The sequence below is a fragment of the Malaya genurostris genome, chromosome 3 (assembly GCF_030247185.1).
Source record: "Malaya genurostris strain Urasoe2022 chromosome 3, Malgen_1.1, whole genome shotgun sequence".
In the NCBI taxonomy this organism is placed as follows: Eukaryota; Metazoa; Arthropoda; class Insecta; order Diptera; family Culicidae; genus Malaya; species Malaya genurostris.
In genome coordinates, this window is record NC_080572.1 from 189,173,830 (window position 1) to 189,196,098 (window position 22,269).

At 36.4% G+C, this 22,269-nt stretch overlaps 1 protein-coding gene across 3 annotated transcripts in view; it reads right to left on the reverse strand.

Annotated features, from left to right (window-relative positions):
* Positions 1 to 22,269, reverse strand: part of LOC131437785 (uncharacterized) — a 94,057-nt gene that overhangs the window by 66,300 nt on the left and 5,488 nt on the right. The window contains exons 2-3 of one of the 3 annotated variants that reach the window (XM_058607357.1): positions 3,837 to 3,921; positions 3,268 to 3,421 (exon numbers count right to left, since the gene is read on the reverse strand). The gene's annotated coding sequence lies outside the window, so the exon portion shown is untranslated. Of the gene's footprint in view, positions 1 to 3,263; positions 3,422 to 3,836; positions 3,922 to 22,269 lie in introns of all 3 variants that reach the window. The other 2 variants (XM_058607356.1, XM_058607358.1) reach the window with 2 other exon arrangements.

Sequence of the window (22,269 nt, forward strand, 5' to 3'; positions counted from 1 at the left end):
GAATTAGATCGTCAACATAAAATGTTACTATTAGTGCAGTACCATTTAGTATGGTATTTTTTAATTATGCATTTTTTGCACGTTTCTTTGGGTAGAAACTTGTTTGACTATGGCAGAATACAAGCCTTAAATCCAGTATTGTTTTCTAGTAAAGGGTGATTTATTGTTGGTATCTTTTTGGCTGTTTTCGATAGATCACGTTGTTCAGTTTGGTCTATAATTTAATCATGAATCGACATCTTCAGACAGGGTTGCAAAAGTCAGTATATCCGAAAATAAATCTGCAGTTAGCAAGTATATAGCAATTTTTCTATAAAGTATGAAACGCTAAACTGACTTGGCGAGCAAAAAAAAAAAAAAGGTCGCGACAATTTCAAAAGTCTGTAAATTTTGACGAAAGTCTGCGAAACACTCGATTTTCAAAAGTCTGCACAACAAAAAATGTCTGCGGCACTATGTCCGAAATCTGCAGATTTACAGACTAATCTGCATATCTTGCATCTCTGCTTACAACGTCTAACATTTGGTGAATAGACACTTGCAAAATAGGAGGAAGATTCACTTTTTCTATCGAACAATTGCGACGAAACTCATTTATGGTTGAATGAATACGTCAACAAATAAAATTGTCGTATATGGAGTGAAGACCAGCCAGAAACATTGCAAGAACTACCAATGCACTCCAAAAAAGTCACTGTTTAGTGTGGATTATGGTCCGATGACATCATCGGACCGTACTTTTTCAAAGGCGACGATGGGCGGAACGTTCCTGTGAATGACGAGCGCTACAATGTGATAATCCCACACGGCACGCGAAACAATGACCAAATTGAGAGTCGCTTTCGGTGAACAGTTTATGTCACGTTTTGGACCAGTCAGTATGCCACCTAGATCGTGTGATTTAACGCCTTCGGACTATTTCTTGTGGGGCCATGTTTACGTTCATGTCTACAAGGATAAACCAGCAAAGATTGACGTACTGAAGGCCAATATGGAAGCATTGTTCGTAACATACAGACCGATATGTTAGAGAGAGTGTGCTAAAATTGGACCTTGCGCATGGGTCATCTAAAGCGGAGCCGTGGTCAACATTTGCACGAAATCTCCTTCAAACATTGAATTATATTGATCGTTCTATCGATTCCAATAAAGATTTCATTACTTTTCTCAAATTGTTTGATTAGATTTAGTAAAAAGAAACTTTTTTTAAATCTAATCCTATACCCCTTTACAGTTTATACCTACACTTTATTATTATTATACATCGGTTGTAATTGTTTTCAATACAATTTCTGAATAAATAAAATTTCATAAACATGTTTACATGACAGAAATTTTAATTTATTCAAATATGTGCTTAAAATTTTCAAGTAAACTTGTACCCCCAAACAGACGAAAAGCATACTCTACCCAAGGTTACCGTCAGAGTCAGACTAGATCTACGATGCGAATCGTTGCGATGCCTTATTATCGCGTTGAGTTTACTTTGGAGCAATTCCACGCCAGATCGTCCAGAAATGGCAAAATTCTGGCACAACACCCTTGGATATGCATGAGACTTCACATGTGTGATCGGTACAGCAAATGAAGAGTTTTTAACTGGTCTGGACATTTTTTTCACTCAAACACTAATTTTTGAAAAATGGCCTGTTTTTAGCCACATTATTTTCAAACAATTATAACTAGAAATCTATATCATCTACAAAAAATATGTCAGAAAAGAAGATGTAGGTAATGGAACTTTCTAAAAAAAAAGCGAGTGGGTAATGTCAGAGACATAACTGGAGGGCGTGAATACGAATTAGACTGGCTTGCTTTTTTCACACTTCCGAATATCAATAACAACTGTTGAGTGTTGGACAATTAGGAACTGGAACTGAATTGCAGAACTGAACGTGACCTGTGTTTCCGAATTAAGTGGCAAAATTCAAGTTAGGAATGCAGATCAAGAATTCAGTTCATGTATTTAGTTCTACACGCTCTTCAAACGTTAAAAATGAGTGACACATTCCACTGCACATAGGAAAAATTTGAGTCTCCATCTTGCTCATATTTTAGTTAAGGAACAAAGCAGTTCAAACCAGGGTTATTCTACTTTACATACGAAAAAAACGGCGGGTGGGTGATGTCAGAGACATAACCGGATGAAGTGAATACGAATAATATGGATGGTTCAGTTCTTCATTGTAACACATGGATCAATAAGTCCCGAGACTAAAGCAGAGATGGCGCTCGTCGTAAACCAGTAACCACGTCTTTCTAGAGTACTAACCTTTGCTTGAAACGGGTCAAAATTTTAAGTCGATCCGACCAGAAACAGCTGAGTTATCGAGGTTGGAGTAAAGTCGTTTTGTAATTTGTTTAAAAATGGAAGAAAAACGAGTTTCGTGTTTTGATAAAACATTGTTTTTTAATGGGTAAAAACACCGTGCAAGTGAAACAATGGATTGAAAAATGTTATCCGGACTCTTGTCCATCAAAAGCAACGATTTGTCGGTGGTTCGCCGAGTTTGAACGTGGTCGTACCAACACAAATGACGCGGAACGTTCGGGTAGACCTGTGGAAGCCGTTACACCGGAAAATGTGAGTGAAGTGACAAAATTTATAATGAAAGATCGTAAAGTGAAGCTCCTTGAGATTGCTGAGATGACACAGATATCATATGGAAGTGTATTTACTATCCTTCATGAAAAATTGAGTTTGAAAAAGGTTTTTTCCAAGTGGGTGCCGCGATTGCTTTCGATGGAACAAAAACAGCAACGAGTCGATGATTCAGTAAGCAGTTTATCGAAAAAAAAACCTTGGAACCATTGTATCACCCTAAAAGGTGATTATGTTGATGAATAAAAAAAATTTTTGCAAAAAAAATGTAGTTTCCATTGTTAGTCTCGGGACTTATTGATCCATGTGTTATGTATGCAAAATACACACACATTCCTTCTTCTCATTCTCCGATACATTCAATACCGTCAACTTGCTCAGCGACGCAAATCAAAACGAGTTTACATAAGCTCGACTTTAATGACGAATCTCAAAAAGCAGATAGATAAGGACAGCTTCAACATTCTACTAAACAAACAGTGTTTATCATTAACTCAACTATTTATCGTTGAAAGGTCCTTTTTTTCGAGGAACCTTTTGTATCAGTTTTCAGTCCAACCTGACACGACCCAGAGCTACTGGTACCGGAAGGAGCAGGAATGTATGAGCGAAGATCAAGAACAAGAAAAACAAACGAGTGATTATGAAACATTACACATACTAACAAATGCAACAGTGAACTTAGAGCGTCAGCAGCTGCCAACAAATCAGCCTAGCAATTGGTGGCGATGAGCTGAAAAAAGTGGTTAATTTGTAAAGGCTGTTATGTTCTACTCGCTACTGCAAACGGGCATGGCGGCTAAATACAGCAGACAGTATCTAGACGGAAACGGGAGATTATAAACACACATTTACAGCCAGGCACGTAATCCGAAAAAAAACAAAATTAGAAAATTAAAAAACGGAGAAAGATTTTCACGAAACATACGCGAAAGTTACGTAGATGATGAACACGATGATCAAGACGAGAAGGATGTGATGTTTTGTTGCACAAAGATGAACATGAAAACGTAATAAAGAAAAAGAGAGAAAGAGAGAGAGAGAAAAAAAACGGTAAATATTATACATCGCTTCAACAAACTTTCAAAGCTTTCGGACGGGCTCGAAGGATCGAACCGGTTAACTGACAGCTAGAGTGACAGAATGATGACATTAACACTGCGCAACTGGACGTGGATGATAAATTAACGTTGAAACTCGGTACGGAAATGACGGTACGGCACGGAACACTTACAGGTTCAAGGTAAATGCAGGAGTTGAATAAAACCGAACATGACGATCTATTACTGCAACAGCATCTCATGAATTGGCGGGTGTTACTGAAAGTAAAGAGAAAGGAACGAATTATTCTATATGTTATGCATGTACGATTCGATCATGACAAGATAGAACTTGGAATCATTTAGCTATGCGACAGTAATGAATAACTACATTTCGTGATAGATTAAAATCGAATGAATTGGATCAGTGGTTGCCTTGCTAGCTTCGCAACGGAATCGAGATCAATCAGATTGCATCTATCAACTGAATAACCTTGAAGGTTCCAGGAATATCTCGAAGGAAGTCGAGTTCTCTAGTAACGCGGATAGTGAATCCTAATACCTTAGAGGCTTTGGAGATAATAAATTCAATGTGCTTCTTAAAATTTAGCTTAGAGTCCAGGGAGACACCAGGGACGATGAACGTTACAGAACAATTTCTGAAATATTATAGACTAAATTAACTACAGACTAAAAGATATGACAGATGCATTTGAAGGCTTTCAAAACCATTCTGTTGATATTACACCAACTATTCAAATTATTCAGCTGATCTTATAGAATCCTGTGTCAGTTGTGGTTTTGATGATATGAAATAATTTGAAGTCATCGGTGAAGGATAGTTTCATACACTTGTTTGAAAAATTTCGATCGTTGAGATAAAGTAAAAATATAAACGCTCCAAGGTGACTTCCTTGTGAAACTCGAAAGGTAACAGCGAATGGTAATGTTGTACAGTCTTCTATTGTCGCTAGTAGTTCGCGATCAGTAAAATAAGAGTGAAGTCAATTCAAAAATGATCCGTTCAATTCCAGTCTACTAAAATTTGATATTGTTTTGTGGTGATTGATCTTGTCGACCGCAGAGAAGAAATCAGTGTAGATAGACTCTACTTGTAGTCAAGATGGTAACGAAAGTATGGTAAAGGAAGTATAGGATATTAAGTTTGCAGAAGTCGAACGATTAGGCATGAATCCATGTTGAATCTCATATATCTAGTTAGAGCAATTATATGTTCTAAAATCCAGGACTATACAGGGTCCGGCACTCGAAGTGTAACCAATTAAAAAGGCCATAAATTCAGTTTGGAAAATTACTTTTACTTAATTCAAAGTACAAAATGTGTAAAAATAATACAAAATTCAGAATCAATTCACTTTTGCTCGATATGACCACCTTTTGCCTTGACTTGATGACTTGAGAGAGCGAAGGAGTTGCTTCGTTTGGCCGAATGTGACTTGCAGGCATTTTGGCTCACTCGCGGACACTAACTTTTTTCAGTGCCTCGAGACTGGTTTATCTTTTAGTTCGGACTTTGCTCTCCAAAATGGCCTAAAGAGAATAATCCATTGGATTCGTATCTGGTAAAGACTGTCCCAGAAAGTATGGACGCACTTTGATTTCGCTGTAAATAACTCACAAGTGTTAGATATTCAAATTTTATTCGATATACTGATAATATTAGACAACACCAACAGAATATTATTCTCAACATTTGCTACTTAGCCACTGTAGACTAGCTGGGGCACCTTCTTGCGAACGTTCCTCATTAAATTTCGTACAGACTTCTTGGCGACAAGTTTTAACACTTTTTTCCAATCTTTTTCGAACTGTTGAATGGTTTCGGCTGCCGAGACATGTTTCCTAAGATGTGCCTTCGTTAATGCCCAAGATTCTTCAATTGGTCGAAGTTGTGGGCAATTTGGTGGATTCATGTCTTTTGGGACGAAAGTGACATTTTTGGTAGTATACCATTCTACCGTTGATTTCGAGTAGTGGCAAGAAGCAAGATCTGGCCAAGAAGACAACAGGACCCTTGTGGCTTCGAATCATGGGTAGAAGTCGTTTTTGTAAACATTCCTTGATGTATATTTCGCTGTTCATTGAAGCAGTGGTGATGAAGAGTTTCGAAATCTTCCCGCAGCCTCAAATTTCTTGCCAGACCATAGCTTTCTTACCAAATTGTTCGTCTTCTATCTATGTCTCGGACTGGTTTAACACTTACCCTTCTCGCACCGTATAATATTGTGGTCCATGATTTGGCAGTTCAAATTTCCAGCAAGAATCGTATTGTACAGCTTTCGAACCCTCGGCCTGATCTATGCTTCTTGTTGTGGACTACGTTTTGGTTGTTTCTGCTTCTTATAGGTTCGAATATTAAAACGTTTCTTAGCACGAAGAACATTTGACTTCGAAGTGCCCACGTTTTTGGTCACATCCCGAACTGAAACCTCCTTCTTTTGCTCGAACGCCTTCAGTATACGTTTATCAACTGAGGGTTAGCAGGACCTCTTTTTCGACCCGTTTTCGGTTTATCCTCAAAGGTGTTATCCTCACCGAACTTCCTGATTGCATTTCGCACGGCTTTTTCACTTACTTCTTCCATTTTTGCTATCTTTCTCAGTGACAGTCCGCGTTCTGTGCACCATTTGTACACAATTTTCTGCTTCGTTGTTCTGCTGAAAGTCCACGCATTTCGAAACAAGCTAATGAAAACGAATAAACAACTGCACAAGTGGTTAGAGAAGAGTGTAAACAAAAGGACGCAGCCATAAAAATTGACAGATTCTGAACCATTGCGAAATGGCAGCGGTTTTTGGTTGCGTCCATACTTTCTGGGACATTCTTTATCGATGAAGGAATCATTAGTTCTAGACTCTCATAAGAAGAGTATTCAGTAAATTGAAATATTAATTCACAAGATTCAACGGTTTAAATATTTTATATGTTACTGACAGCTACGTACCCATAGGGGCTGGGTGAGGACTTCCGAAACCTGAATCCCAAGCCAGTGTAGCTAAAGTAAATTTGTATGACCATCTACTAATATGACCTATGAATTTAGAAGATGTTTTCCGTTTTCCATGAATAGGTTGTGCTACTCTACGGCTGTAAATTGTCGTAATTTAAAGTAGGAATGTAAATCATCTCTGAATATATGGCATCATCACAAGTCTTGTGGATTGTTGCGCAAAATAAATACTTAGAAGGTCTCAGACATGTGATGACAGTGGAAAAGTTTAAAGTGGTAACACCGGTAAAAGGCATACCGAGAATCAGGTACATAAGTAATCTTCAGTAACATTATTTTTTTTATCTGAGACCCCCCCCCTCCAAAACGAAATCCTGGGTATGGGCTTGTCTCACTTTCTCGTATAACAATACTGGGTTTTATTTGGATACTACTTCCGGTTTCTAAATTCATCACCATGTAAACGTAGTAGAAATAAAATTCATTTTAAAGAGCATGTTTCTATACATAACAGGATAGAAACGAAAAAAAATCCTCATGTCCAATCACTACACGTTAGATGCACATCTACTTCGAATTGGACTTTCCGAGACTAATCATTGTGCTTGTGGAGAAGGCTATCGCGATATTGATCATGTCGTTTGGACATGCGTGGAGTATCGTGATGTCAGATCTCAACTAATAAATTCCTTGCGTACCCAAGGTAGACTATCCAATGTCCCAGTTTGCGACATTCTTGCTTGTCGTGACTTTCCTTTTATGAAATAAGATCATGTTCAAAATGATTGTATTTTATTTTAATGTAATTTATAATAGCAAATCTCTTGATAAAAACAGTGTTTAGATTAACTAATAAATATCAACATACTAATATGATATTCGAAATGTAATAGGTTTAAAGTACTATGTATTGTGGATGCCACAGCGCAGAAAAATTTATGTATATTGCCTATGAAATAAACGTATTTATGAAAAAAAGGCGGGTGGGTAATGTCAGACACATAACTGGATGTCGTGAATACGAAAACAACTGACTTATAATAAAATAATGGTGGCTCTGAAAAGAACCTTTTATGAAAGCGTTTGTTATGGAGAGTGATGAGTTGAATTCGAATTTCGATGGATGCCGCTGACTTTCCATTTTCCGCAAAAACAAAGAAGGCTTCACTTGATCTCGATTATTGTGAACTTCACACAGCGAAAAGTGTACAAATCTAACCAAACTGTTCTAAATTTGCACTAAACTGAGGATATTTACTTTCGATTTGCGAACAAGAAATCCTAATAGTTCTTTAGAAAACTTTTGAGCCATTAGAACGGCTGATTTTGTGTAATGCTCTCCACCGTTGTTTTTTTATCAATGCTAATGACTGGCAGCTGTGACGTAATCGCTTTTGTCGGAAGCGGAACTAGCTTTGCAAACGACACAAAATACATCTGCTCGCAGTGGCGATAGAATCCAAACTGATCCAATTTTTGTTAAGAACTTTCTTTTTACATGATTTCGTTTGTAGCTTTTTCACTAATGGGCGGTCCTAACGACTATAAAAATAGCCGCATACAGAATTTTAATGTCGATTATTTCATATCGGATTTGCATAATTTATTGAAAGAAACTATCAATATGCTGTAAAGAATCGTTTCTAGCATTCAGAATGACCAAATTGAGGAAATCACTACGATATTCAACACTTTTCGGAACATTTTTCTCGCACGATTTGTAGTACAGCAGCAGATATTTTGTTCTCTTCCTCAGAACGCATTCTGATTGGCTGGTGTTGACTTGGGTCAAATGAGACAGGTTTTTCAATAGTGTACTATTGAAATACTTCAATGCTTTTGCTATACACGTTTAAGTTGGAAAATTTCGATTCTATTGGTAGTTAAGTTATATAAATCCTTTCACAGATCACTGAGCTATGAGTTTTAAAAATACGAGCAAGGCAAACGCGCCTTATAAATTATCCTCTTTGATACTCGTTTATACCAAACATTTCAGAAAAGTTTAATTTTGATTTATTTCAGATTATGTCACACAACTGATAATCTAGTTATAAAATTGTGAACATATTACTGATGGCATGTAGCAAAAATTATGTTGATTCGTTAGATACAACAAGAGATATTCACGATCAAAAACTTATCACTCTCTCAGAGGGTAAATTTTGAAAAGGCACCCCATAGTAAAGTAAGTCGTATTCACGACAAAAATTATCAGAAGTGATCCATCCCTTGGGAAAAATACAAATTCTTAGAATAAGTTGAAAAATTAACAGTCTTGAAAAAGACTGGTACCATCAAAGTAACTTTAGGTAACCAGAAAAATTTCCACGAGCCAAGAACTATTCGTATACTGTTTGACGCCGACTGATAGTAATGAATGATAGAACGGGGATGATTATGGGTACAATTACCCTATAACATTTCTGGCCTGGCTACGATAGACGCTGTCGTAGAAGGATTTAGTAGTAAAAATGTGCTTTTTCTTAAGCAATCTTTGAAAGAAACATATTCTATTTTGAAACTATCGTTCACTGAATCTCAATTGATAGACCAGAAAGAGGGACGTCAAATCAATGCTGCGAAGGACAAAAGGCAAAGTGCTTGACCTTGAGCACCGTCTTGAAGGGCTTGTGTGAAGGAGTCTTCTTTCAGTAGAATGGAACGTCGATTGGTTTTTTTTCTTCTTGTTCACATATTAGTTTTGAATTTGACGGTGTAGAGCCATCATTGATAAAGATGGATCCGATCCTCAACCCAAATAATCAACATTCTGAATGCAATGAAAAATCCAACACAGCCCTCGTTATCCCTACCCGAACGGTTCATATACCCTGCACCATAATGAGCACGGACCACTTGGTTTTCCTCCGAGTGTGCAAGTGTAAAGATTTGCCTTTTCGCTGTATCCGCAGATATTTGAATGCTGTCAAACGAGAGTCACCCGTCGAAAATGGAAACCGAATAGCTCGAACAGGATGGCGCTAAACCAAGCCAAATGAGATTACTTCCACGTGCTGCACTTTGCACGTTGAACCGTAAAGCAAGTGATGACATTTTCGACATCGCCAACACAACACTCGACACAGTTGACAAAGATTCTTTACCATCCTGTTAATCTACCGCTTTGGCAGTGTTCGCCAACGAGAATGTCAATTTTTCCGTAGCAGCACCATATCGCAATACAATCAGTAACACTGCATCCGGAAAACAGTTTCTAGTTGGCTTAGGGTGGTTCTGCGGCCAAGGCAATGGGAATGTTTTTTTTTACAGGGCTGCTACTGCTGCTGCTAGTTTCGGTTCTAAACCGGTACTTGCCATCGGTAGGAAATTCAAGTCACAACCTGCACCAAAGCCTGGTTATGACGTTATGAGCGTTGAAATGCGCAATGCAACTGTCTTCGCTTGTACACTCCTGGCCACCCTTTTTCCCCTTTGGTGGTTTTTCCTCAACATCCAGAACAGTGCGGCCCGGTGCCATGGTTTGTATGCCGTGGAACCGACGATTCGGTCATCAAGAAGCAAACGACAAACGATGACGACAGCAAGGGAGGATCATCTGCAAGACAAGATGAAGAATAAAACGCCCGAAGAAGTCGGATGCAGTCCGGAAGGTCTGTGCTGTTAGTTCATTCCGTTTCTTCCTTTGCCATCGGATGCCCATACAAATGTACAGCTATGACCCGGTTTTTCCTCGTTTTGGCGTGTTTACATTTGCTCGGTTGGTGTTTCGGCGTGTAGGTCGATTTTCCACTTTTTTTTGTTGTTGTTGCTGCGCAAAATTCCTCTTTTCTTGATTGCAAAGCTTGCAGTCGATTGAACGCAAAAGGCGAAGAAATAAACTACATCCCCGGTGGTAATGGAAGAGGAAATCAGAAGAAGAAGCTTCCACAGATTAGGTTCCGAGTTGAATTCGGCAGGCTGCAGCCGTTTGCATCAATATGTCAGGTGTTATTATGAAGGAGATGCTACTGGGGAGGTCCTTTTTTTCTCTCAACTACGGCGGCAGCACACTTTTTTTTTCATTGTTATTTAGAGTCGGGGGAAAACATTTGCCATAAAACTTTCCTATGTTTGTTTCCTGAGAGGTTAGAAGCCTAGTACAATAAGAATTTTCAGTGAATTCACTGTTTTGGGAAAATTTATTGCTAAATTTAATTGGAAGATCGTGAAAAAGGTTAAGAAAAAATGGGTTTTTTTTCTAGGTCAGATTGAATACGTCAAAGTCAACACAGGAATAATTAATATGTACATCAATACAAAAAAGAATTACATATATTCTTACTCTAGATTTCGTCAGTTTTCTATTTTCAAAATGTATTCGTGTATTATTATCATTCAATTGAATGATGAAACAATTTGAAGATGAGTAATTCGTTTGTGAACATTTCTAAAGAGAACTACACTCCAAAAAAAATTGAATTTTACAAGTGACTTAATCCGTCATACGATGTAATTCTTAAAGACTTAATTTGTCAAATGACGGAAATTTTTATTTGGAATGACTTAATGTTAGATGAGCTTGAATTTTACTGGTTTCGACTGTAACTTGCGTTCTGCTAGCAAGTGTGACTGTATGAATTTAAATGCACCTTTTACCAGCCAAGCAGATGCATACTTCTGTGGCTCAGTCGATTACCTGACGTACTTACGATTCGATGATTCTAGGTTCAAGTCGCGGCTGTTGCTATCAGTATTCTTTTTTTATTTCAATGAATTTCATGTTATGGAGTTTTAGACACAATATTAAATGTTCTTCCACGTAAATTTGGGTGAACCGCGACGCTCCATTTATGTGCATCTAATAAGATGTAAAATCACAGGGTTTTTTTTAAGTGTGTAGTTATTGTGAAAGAATACGGGAATAGGATTTTTTAACAAAAACTTTTCTCAATTTCTTTCCAGTAATTAACAAATTCGAGTTAACTTCATAGTTCTGATCAGTTTTTAGTCAATTAAGAGAAAAATTTCCTAAAGGCAAGCTAATGTCGTTTTCGCCTGATAAACTCACAAGGTTTCTCCACCACACAAGCAATTTTCCAGAAACTGAGTCAGTTTCGCACTTAGCAACGAGGGATTGACTAAACCCGGTATAAAAATCAGATTCGGAATTGACTCGAATCTCAGATCAACGGCGTTGAAACTATAGTTTCAAACAAAAGGTTTGACAGCGATTAAGATAGAAGGAGCTACACACTTCGAAGAAACGCTGTGATTTTACATCTTATTAAATGCACATAAATGAAGCGTCGCAGTTCACACAAATTTATATTCAAGAACATGTAAAATTGTGTGATTTGAAAACTCACACTAAGAAAAGTTTACATCTTTATAGATGCACATAAATGGAGCGTCGCGATTCACTTACATTCACGATTCAAAACATGTAAAGATAAGTCATATCAGTAACTTCACAGTTAATGTAGCTTAAACTTACATCGATATAGACGCGAAGCTTATTTTTACATTTTAGTATATGTAATATTGTGTCATCCCCGAAGAAATTATGGCATGTTTGAATTTACGTAAAGCGTAAATTTCATTTTTTCTAAGAGTGTACATAGCTTGAACTCGAATGAAATAAAAAACAAAAAATCGATAGCAACAGCGGGGCTTGAACCAGAAAACAATAGATCACAAAGCACAACGATTAATGCACTGAACCACGGTGGCAAATTAGGTCTTTATGAACTGCTTCGTATGAGAGATTAAGTCATCTGCAAAATTCAATTTTTTTAGTGTGTAGGTTAGATTTGGCAACAAGCAAACATGACATAACTGTCCAATACAAGGTAAACTGGATGCACCTAGAAATAAATACTAATGTGGTACTGCGGACAAAAATAATCTAGAATTGGATTAAATTTACTGGAAAATACGAACAAATCACCATCTTGTTAATCTTTTTTACCCATAACTGGTTGAACAGTATCTCAATAATTTACCTAGATTCTGAGTTTGTGCACTTTTATATGATCCCGAGTGCATTCTACTAAGAATCCAATGAAAGCGCACCAACTCAATCCTGTAAATTATTGAGACACTTTTTAACCAGACATGAGTAGAAGAGGTTAACAAGAAGGTTATTTGCTCTTATTTTCCTGAAAACTTCACCAAGTTGTAGATTATTTTTCTGGTAACGTTCAGAGTACTGAAGAAGTATTTATTTCTAGGCAGTCACGTACTCAGAGTACTCTGGTCCCTCCCGAAATCAGAAACAGACACAGAAACGAAAAAAAAAGTTTGAGATATATTATGGGGCTGTTGATCCTGTAGATGAGTCTGGGGTAAAATAAATGACAATAATAATAACACATAAAATAGTAGTTTAGGTTTTGAAGCTGAATACATTACGAAGTTTTTTGGGACATATCTGAGTAAACACGTGAGTAAAGGTACCAGGTACCACGGATTTTTTTTTGTTTCAATTATAGAGGTTTTAACCTTAAGGTGATTTGCCTCTTCGGACCAGGAAAACTTTCTGACCCTATGTGCGAGGTTGGGAATCGAACCCAGGCTGGTTGCGTGAAAGGTATCGACTTATCCATCACGCTATACCCGTCCCCAATATGGAAAAATGTTCCATTTGACGAAGCGTTTCACTCGATATTATCCTGAAAGCATAACATACTATAATTTTCTTGAATTAAGGGTTACAAATCATATGTTATGATTTATTTTGTGGAAATAATGAATGTTAAGAACCGTTAACCGTTCTTGTGGAAAACGAGTTACGATGCGTTACTTTTAAGTTGTAGGTGTTACGAAACGTTACAAACGTTACTGTTTTGTAAGTTATGGACGTTACGAAGCGTTACATGCGTTATTTTTTTGTGAATCACAGGCGTTTCAAAGTGTTGCATGCGCTATTTTTTAGTAAGTTATAGGCGTTACGTAAAGTTACATGCGTTACTTTTTGTCAGTTATAGGGGTTCCGAAGCATTACATGTACCGCTTTTTTGTATGTCAAAAGCGTTACAAAGTGTTACATGCGATACTTTTTCGCAAGTTAAAGGTGTTACGAAGCGTTACATGCGCTAAATTTTTGTAAGTCATATACGTTACCAAGTGTTACATGCGTTACTTTTTTATAAGTTATTGGCGTTACGAAGCGTTATATCTGCTATTTTTTAAAAATTATAGACGTTACGAAGCGATACTTTTTTGTATATTATAGGCGTTACGAAGCGTTACATGCGATACTTTTTGGTTAGTTCAAGGCGTTATGAAGCGTTACATGCGTTCCTTTTTCGTGAGTTATGACGTTACGAAGCGTTACTTGTTTGTATGTTACAATCGTTACATGCGTGTCTTTATATAAGTTTTGGGCGCTGCAATGCGTTACGTGCGTTTCTTTTAAAACAGATTAGACTTTACTTTTTATGAGTTATAGACGTTACGAAACCTTACAAGCATTACTTGTTTGTAAGTTACAAGCGTTACGAAGCGTTATATGCATTACTTTTTAGTAAGTTCTAGACGTTACGAAGCGTTAATTTTTTGTGAAAAATACAGACGTTACTAAGCGTTTTTATAAGTTACAGGTGTTACAGTACGTGTGATGTGTTACTCTGTATAAGTTTCTGGCGTTACGAAGCGTTACATGCGTTCCCCAAGTATCAATTAGAACTTGTTAAAATTGACATGTTTCACAATTGCTACAAAACGGCAATTCATGTTGTACATTATTTGACAAAAAATTGTTTTTGTAACAAATGTGAAAATCATTCAGATTATTGCTTGTGAAACCAAATCAAAAACATAAATGGATAAAGTTCCACATCGGTTTATTTAACTGATTCTACAATAAGCTTATTTGAGCAGTTTTGTATTCGGTTTCTACTCAACAAATGTTACTGCTATGAAACATATCAAACAAGAAACTTGTGGCACATCACACAAGCAAACTGCGCTTTTTCAATTGCACAATCGTTGCGAGAAGAGTGATGAAATACTATGCTAGAACAATGTTTTCTACTTGGGTCCTGACCCCTCTCGAAATCAGAAACAAAAACGAAAAAAGTTTGAGAAATATTATGGGGCTGTTAATCCTGTAGATTGTAGTCTCAATGGTACTCGATCTCGACTAAATTTTTAGTTGCAGCAATCTCAATTTTTTTCCCAATGTTGATACTATTAGAAAAAAAAAACATTTTTCGGGTATATCGTGATGTGTTAACCGAAGCCTTTCACGCAACCCGCGTGGGTTCGATTCACATAGTTCTTTGGAATTTTTTTAAAGATTTTATAAAGAACCGATTTGTTAAATTCATCCTATGTTTACACCCGTTGGTACTCTTTGTCACCAACATTTATCAACATCAGAACCTGAACTCTTGACATTCAGGAACTGAACTGAGAACCTGGGACTAGCTTGGAATTCAATGACAAAATTCTAGTTCGGAATTCTAATCAACTCAGATTATGAAATTAGTTATGGAATTCTGAAACTGAATAGTTTTTAAGATTCAAGGTTCCAAGTATAATTTGAGAATTGAATTCTGAACTTGAGTTCCGAACCTGAATCAAAGATGGTCGGAATCAAATTTTAGCATGCAGGATATGATTTTGTTACCTGAATTCTGGAAATTGATTCTGATACTGGATTTAGGAATTCATTTCTGAAACAGAATTCAAGAAGTGAATTCTGGATTTAAATTCTCGAAGTAATTTCTAAAACTGAATTCAGGAATTATATTACGGCACAGAATTCAGTTTCAAAACTTTAATTCGGAGTTCAGATCTAAACTTTTGTTCCAAAATTAAGATCTTGAACTCATATCTTGAATTTTGTTCTCGAATTCTGAAGATGCATTCATAAATCAGAATTCTGGATACGAATTCCGAACTTCCATAAGGGCACTAAATTCAGTCAGACGAAAAACCAGTTCCAAAATCTAGAATTAGGATTCAGTCCCCGAGTTTTACTCTTGAGTTCAAACAGTACATTTGTATTTTTTGTAGATTTGTAGTTTTCTAGTTTTCTAGTTTTCTAGTTTTCTAGTTTTCTAGTTTTCTAGTTTTCTAGTTTTCTAGTTTTCTAGTTTTCTAGTTTTCTAGTTTTCTAGTTTTCTAGTTTTCTAGTTTTCTAGTTTTCTAGTTTTCTAGTTTTCTAGTTTTCTAGTTTTCTAGTTTTCTAGTTTTCTAGTTTTCTAGTTTTCTAGTTTTCTAGTTTTCTAGTTTTCTAGTTTTCTAGTTTTCTAGTTTTCTAGTTTTCTAGTTTTCTAGTTTTCTAGTTTTCTAGTTTTCTAGTTTTCTAGTTTTCTAGTTTTCTAGTTTTCTAGTTTTCTAGTTTTCTAGTTTTCTAGTTTTCTAGTTTTCTAGTTTTCTAGTTTTCTAGTTTTCTAGTTTTCTAGTTTTCTAGTTTTCTAGTTTTCTAGTTTTCTAGTTTTCTAGTTTTCTAGTTTTCTAGTTTTCTAGTTTTCTAGTTTTCTAGTTTTCTAGTTTTCTAGTTTTCTAGTTTTCTAGTTTTCTAGTTTTCTAGTTTTCTAGTTTTCTAGTTTTCTAGTTTTCTAGTTTTCTAGTTTTCTAGTTTTCTAGTTTTCTAGTTTTCTAGTTTTCTAGTTTTCTAGTTTTCTAGTTTTCTAGTTTTCTAGTTTTCTAGTTTTCTAGTTTTCTAGTTTTCTAGTTTTCTAGTTTTCTAGTTTTCTAGTTTTCTAGTTTTCTAGTTTTCTAGTTTTCTAGTTTTCTAGTTTTCTAGTTTTCTAGTTTTCTAGTTTTCTAGTTTTCTAGTTTTCTAGTTTTCTAGTTTTCTAGTTTTCTAGTTTTCTAGTTTTCTAGTTTTCTAGTTTTCTAGTTTTCTAGTTTTCTAGTTTTCTAGTTTTCTAGTTTTCTAGTTTTCTAGTTTTCTAGTTTTCTAGTTTTCTAGTTTTCTAGTTTTCTAGTTTTCTAGTTTTCTAGTTTTCTAGTTTTCTAGTTTTCTAGTTTTCTAGTTTTCTAGTTTTCTAGTTTTCTAGTTTTCTAGTTTTCTAGTTTTCTAGTTTTCTAGTTTTCTAGTTTTCTAGTTTTCTAGTTTTCTAGTTTTCTAGTTTTCTAGTTTTCTAGTTTTCTAGTTTTCTAGTTTTCTAGTTTTCTAGTTTTCTAGTTTTCTAGTTTTCTAGTTTTCTAGTTTTCTAGTTTTCTAGTTTTCTAGTTTTCTAGTTTTCTAGTTTTCTAGTTTTCTAGTTTTCTAGTTTTCTAGTTTTCTAGTTTTCTAGTTTTCTAGTTTTCTAGTTTTCTAGTTTTCTAGTTTTCTAGTTTTCTAGTTTTCTAGTTTTCTAGTTTTCTAGTTTTCTAGTTTTCTAGTTTTCTAGTTTTCTAGTTTTCTAGTTTTCTAGTTTTCTAGTTTTCTAGTTTTCTAGTTTTCTAGTTTTCTAGTTTTCTAGTTTTCTAGTTTTCTAGTTTTCTAGTTTTCTAGTTTTCTAGTTTTCTAGTTTTCTAGTTTCTAGTTTTCTAGTTTTCTAGTTTTCTAGTTTTCTAGTTTTCTAGTTTTCTAGTTTTCTAGTTTTCTAGTTTTCTAGTTTTCTAGTTTTCTAGTTTTCTAGTTTTCTAGTTTTCTAGTTTTCTAGTTTTCTAGTTTTCTAGTTTTCTAGTTTTCTAGTTTTCTAGTTTTCTAGTTTTCTAGTTTTCTAGTTTTCTAGTTTTCTAGTTTTCTAGTTTTCTAGTTTTCTAGTTTTCTAGTTTTCTAGTTTTCTAGTTTTCTAGTTTTCTAGTTTTCTAGTTTTCTAGTTTTCTAGTTTTCTAGTTTTCTAGTTTTCTAGTTTTTTAGTTTTCTAGTTTTCTAGTTTTCTAGTTTTTTAGTTTTCTAGTTTTCTAGTTTTCTAGTTTTCTAGTTTTCTAGTTTTTTAGTTTTCTAGTTTTCTAGTTTTCTAGTTTTCTAGTTTTCTAGTTTTCTAGTTTTCTAGTTTTCTAGTTTTCTAGTTTTCTAGTTTTCTAGTTTTCTAGTTTTCTAGTTTTCTAGTTTTCTAGTTTTCTAGTTTTCTAGTTTTCTAGTTTTCTAGTTTTCTAGTTTTCTAGTTTTCTAGTTTTCTAGTTTTCTAGTTTTCTAGTTTTCTAGTTTTCTAGTTTTCTAGTTTTCTAGTTTTCTAGTTTTCTAGTTTTCTAGTTTTCTAGTTTTCTAGTTTTCTAGTTTTCTAGTTTTCTAGTTTTCTAGTTTTCTAGTTTTCTAGTTTTCTAGTTTTCTAGTTTTCTAGTTTTCTAGTTTTCTAGTTGATAAAAGTTTTCTAGTTTTTTAGTTTTCTAGTTTTCTAGTTTTCTAGTTTTTTAGTTTTCTAGTTTTCTAGTTTTCTAGTTTTCGGCGAAATGTCGTTCGGCGAAATAAGGTTTTCAGCGAAATGGCTTTCAGGGAAATTAGTTTCGCTGAGTACATTTGGCATTTAAACCAAACCCGTTTTTTCCGGAGTATTTACATTGTTACTGTTTAAATTTATGCTATTTGTTTAGTATAAAACTAGAAAAACACGTTATCATTCAATCACGAGCTTTAAACATTCTTCTTATGCATGGCAAGGATTTCTTCCATCCAATTGAATTCCCTGAAAGCCCTAGTCGTGAACATGCTCCGGAGCCAATTCCACTGCCGAACATTCGTGTCATGCGGGTGGGATGGATTCGATGCAGCAGCAGCACCGTATCTCATAATCACCACGTTACGAAACATATTAGAAAGTGGCAACAGCATTCTCCAGGCAGAAAAACGACTCTACACACAGCGATTACCCGTACGTAGCCTGCGTACTGCTGCTGGAACCTAAAACTTGCTTCTGTGATCAACCTTCCGTGTCATTTTCCTACAATGGAAAACAGAAAAGGTTACCACCGACGAAACAACATAGTTACAGGCGCTCGTTTCCATAGATAAGGTGAAGATTTTTTTTTCTCCTTTGGCACCTAGAAACGAAACTGACACTGGCAGGAGGCCGTGATGCAACATAAACGTCATCCACTCGGCCGCCCAGCAAGGTCAAAGACGCCGATGCACATTCGAGTTGACGTTGTTGGTTTGAATGATGAGTTGGGCGGCTGAATAGGACAAGGCTGCATAGTCAAATATCTGGGACAGATCGAGGCCAAGTTCTGGGACGATGCGACGGTGAGAACAAGAGCAACGAAAAAATGAAAGCTACCTCCTTACGTCGCCGTATGGCAACAGGGAAGAACACATTTGACCGACCGAAAAGTCGTTCGACCGTTTCCGGTGCAGCCGAACCGAGCGGGGTTAGGCACTTTGATGAGTTCGGAAGCATCTAGAGTGGAACGGATCTGTTCAACTAACATAGCTAGTTGCGGGTTGAAAGATGCCTCATTGAATATTTATTTTTATACACTTGAACAGGAACCTATACTACTGTGATCTTTGTGATGGAGCAATAGATGCGGATAACTGACAGCACTTATCGCAGGGGTGCCCTTCTATTACTACGAGTACAACACGTGTGTCATCCGTTCCAACAAGCCGAATGAAAGGTTCGGTTAGGTTAGATTTAGAACGCAAGGATCTGACAGAGGAGGCGGGGGGGGGGGGGGGGGATAGTTTTCTCTACCGAGTGAATTTTAATGATACGCTATAATAGGACCATAACCGTGATCCTAACGAAGAACACGGATGAGCCCGGCAAGTACCACAATATAGTGTTATGATGATGTAGTTTCTTTTGTCAACAGAACCGTGCATTAAAGATGTGCCAGGAAAGCATGAACCTTGACGTTGCTGTGGTTTCACACCATGAAATTTCGTTTTTCCAATCGAATTTTTAATGCAAGTGGAACAAATTCAGAAAATAACAGCAGAAAGGGAGGTAAAATGAGGATCAACTTTCTCAGATATTGATGAAACTTATGTTTTCACGGATAGAGATATCGATTTGACTCAAGACAATTGGTAAAAAAGTGCGAATGCTTTATTTTGAATGCACTTGTTTCATAGCATACGATTTCTGTTCCATATAGAAATCATACAAATTCTTATCTTGGACACAGTATTATTGACAAGAAGACTATTTGAAATATGTGGACATATATTTTGACCCCACATTGATCTAAACTCACCAAACAAAGTGAGGTGAGGGGGTTAGTTTTTATCTGAAAAAACTACAAACTATACACAAAAAGAAGCCTAAAGATAATTTTCAATTAACGCTGAATATTCAGTATCACTGTCTGATTCGGAAACAACATTTCAAAAAGGTTAGGCTCGTTTTAATGCTACTCTGTGTTCATTAAACTTGTTTGAAGTTCAAATGGCTGTCAATTATGATTTCGGTTATATAAAGCTATAAGTGACGTAAACGTCCAAACTGATTACCGCTCAGTTTTCTCGTGATGTATTTGAAATTTATTAAGTAATATAAAAGATAATAATATTAACGTACATGCTGCGATGAATAATATTCATAATGATAAGAAAAACATGTCCAATCACAAAGCGTGCTAAGCAGCTGATTAATTTACCCTATTAAGTTTGAATATCCTACACAGAAGTAACAGGAGTGCAGGATTTTCTATGCCAATTCAAACTCTGCGCCAAATGTTGCGCTCCTGTTACTTCTATAAATCAAATCCATGTCAAACAGCGTTATATTGGTTTAATCTAAGTAGTGCATGAACGTCATCATCAGCATCAACCAGCTGGAAGTGAAACGAAGTCTTTTGTCGCTATAATCACAATTTGGGAAACCTAATTATTAATTATTGTGCCGTACGTCAAGGAAAGTAATTAAACAAATCTCAGAAAACACAACTGCGAGAAAATGTAGGGTTTAATATTCCTACAAAATTGCATAAATGATATATTGGACCACTCGAGCCTCGTTCTTGCCTAAATGCGCTGAGAACGTATGAAGCGTTGTACGTTTATTTCTGCCGCGGTACATAAAAACACGAACGAGTTTTTGTGCGAGCAGCTAAAGCTCTTCACCTGCGTATGGTTGTCTTCTGAGAATGAGAATAAACTTGTCTCGGTTGTTTTGTTACTCCATTTTTTAATTCACGGTGTCCGATTTTTTGATTCACAATCGGAAATCTTAATTCACATTTTCGTGCGCCAAATGGGCTTATTTCCACCTCTGGTTCAAACGGTACTATTCGTTCACGATAGTCTACATAACTCCACACACCACCATAATCTCCAATTCTATCCCATTCTCCAACTTCATGCCGTAGTAACAACTTGGTTCGTGTTCGAGCAGTTACAGGCATTGGTCAAAGACGGATTCTTTTTGTTGGTTCTACAGGGTGGGCTAATTGAAGTGTAAGCATTTGTTTCTGAACAAAATATATGAAAAAACCTTTTAATTTATTTTCATTATTTTGGTTCAAAGAAATATGGTACACCTTTTTTGTGAAAAAAGATGTCATGTAAATGGCCACATTCAGCCTTGAGTACAAAATGTGCCCTTTTTAGGCGTTTTCCATCGTTTTGGTCAATGTATCTGTCGATAGGGCGGCGATTTCAAGTCGTATGTTATCTTTGAGTTGAGGTTCTTGGCTTATAAGCGTATACCATGGATTTCCAATAGTACCACAAAAAAGTCTGGTGGCGTCAAATCGAGTAAACTCGGAGGCCAGTCAAAATCACTGGTTTTCGATATGACTCATCCGGGGAAGAATGGTCGTAACAAAAATCGATTGTTACTCGACCTGTATGGCATGTTGCACCGTCCTGTTTAAACCAGTAGCCATTTAAACCACATTCACCAACAATGGGTATTACAAAATCATTTATCATGGCTCGACAAACGATCGCCATCAACAGTTTTCGTTGCTCCATTATCGTCTTGGAAAAAATAGAGACCAATCCGCAGAAACACCACAGCAAACTGTAACGTTTTGGTCGTGTAGAGGCTGTTCCTCAATCAATTGAGGATCTTCAGTGGGATAGAATCGACAATTTAGCTTATTGCGCAGGTAGCAAATGTAACTTAAAGATTGTCCCAGAAAGTATGGACGCAACCAAAAGCAACTACCATTTCGCAATTGTTTTAGAATCTGTCAATTTTTATGGCTGCGTCCCGTGTTTACACTTTTCTTTAACCACTTGTGCAGTTGTTTATTCGTTTTCATTAGTTTGTTTCGAAATGCGTGGACTTTCAGCAGAACAACGTCGAAAAATTGTGCACAAATGGTGCACAGAACGCGGACTGTCACTGAGAAAGATAGCAAAACTGGAAGGAGTAAGTGAAAAAGCCGTGCGAAATGCAATCAGGAAGTTCGGTGAGGATAACACCTTTGAGGATACACCGAAAACGCGTCGAAAAAAAGGTCCTGCTAACCCTCAGTTGGATAAACGTATATTAAAGGCGTTCGAGCAAAAGAAGGAGGTTTCAGTTCAGGATGTGGCCAAAAAAGTGGACACTCGATTACAAATCCTAGCCAGGACCACAATATTATACGGTCGCACCGTAGGGCAAGTGTTAAACCAGTCCGAGACATCGATTGAAGTCGAAAAATTTGGTAAGAAAGCTATGGTCTGACAAGCAATTTGTAGCTGCGGTAAGATTTCGAAACTACTTCAATGAACAGCGAAATATACATCAAGGAATGTTTACAAAAACGACTTCTACCCATGATTCGAAGCCACAAGGATCCTGTTGTCTTCTGGCCAGATCATGCTTCTTGCCACTACTCGAAATCAACGGTAGAATGGTATACTACCGAAAATGTCACTTTCGTCCCATAAG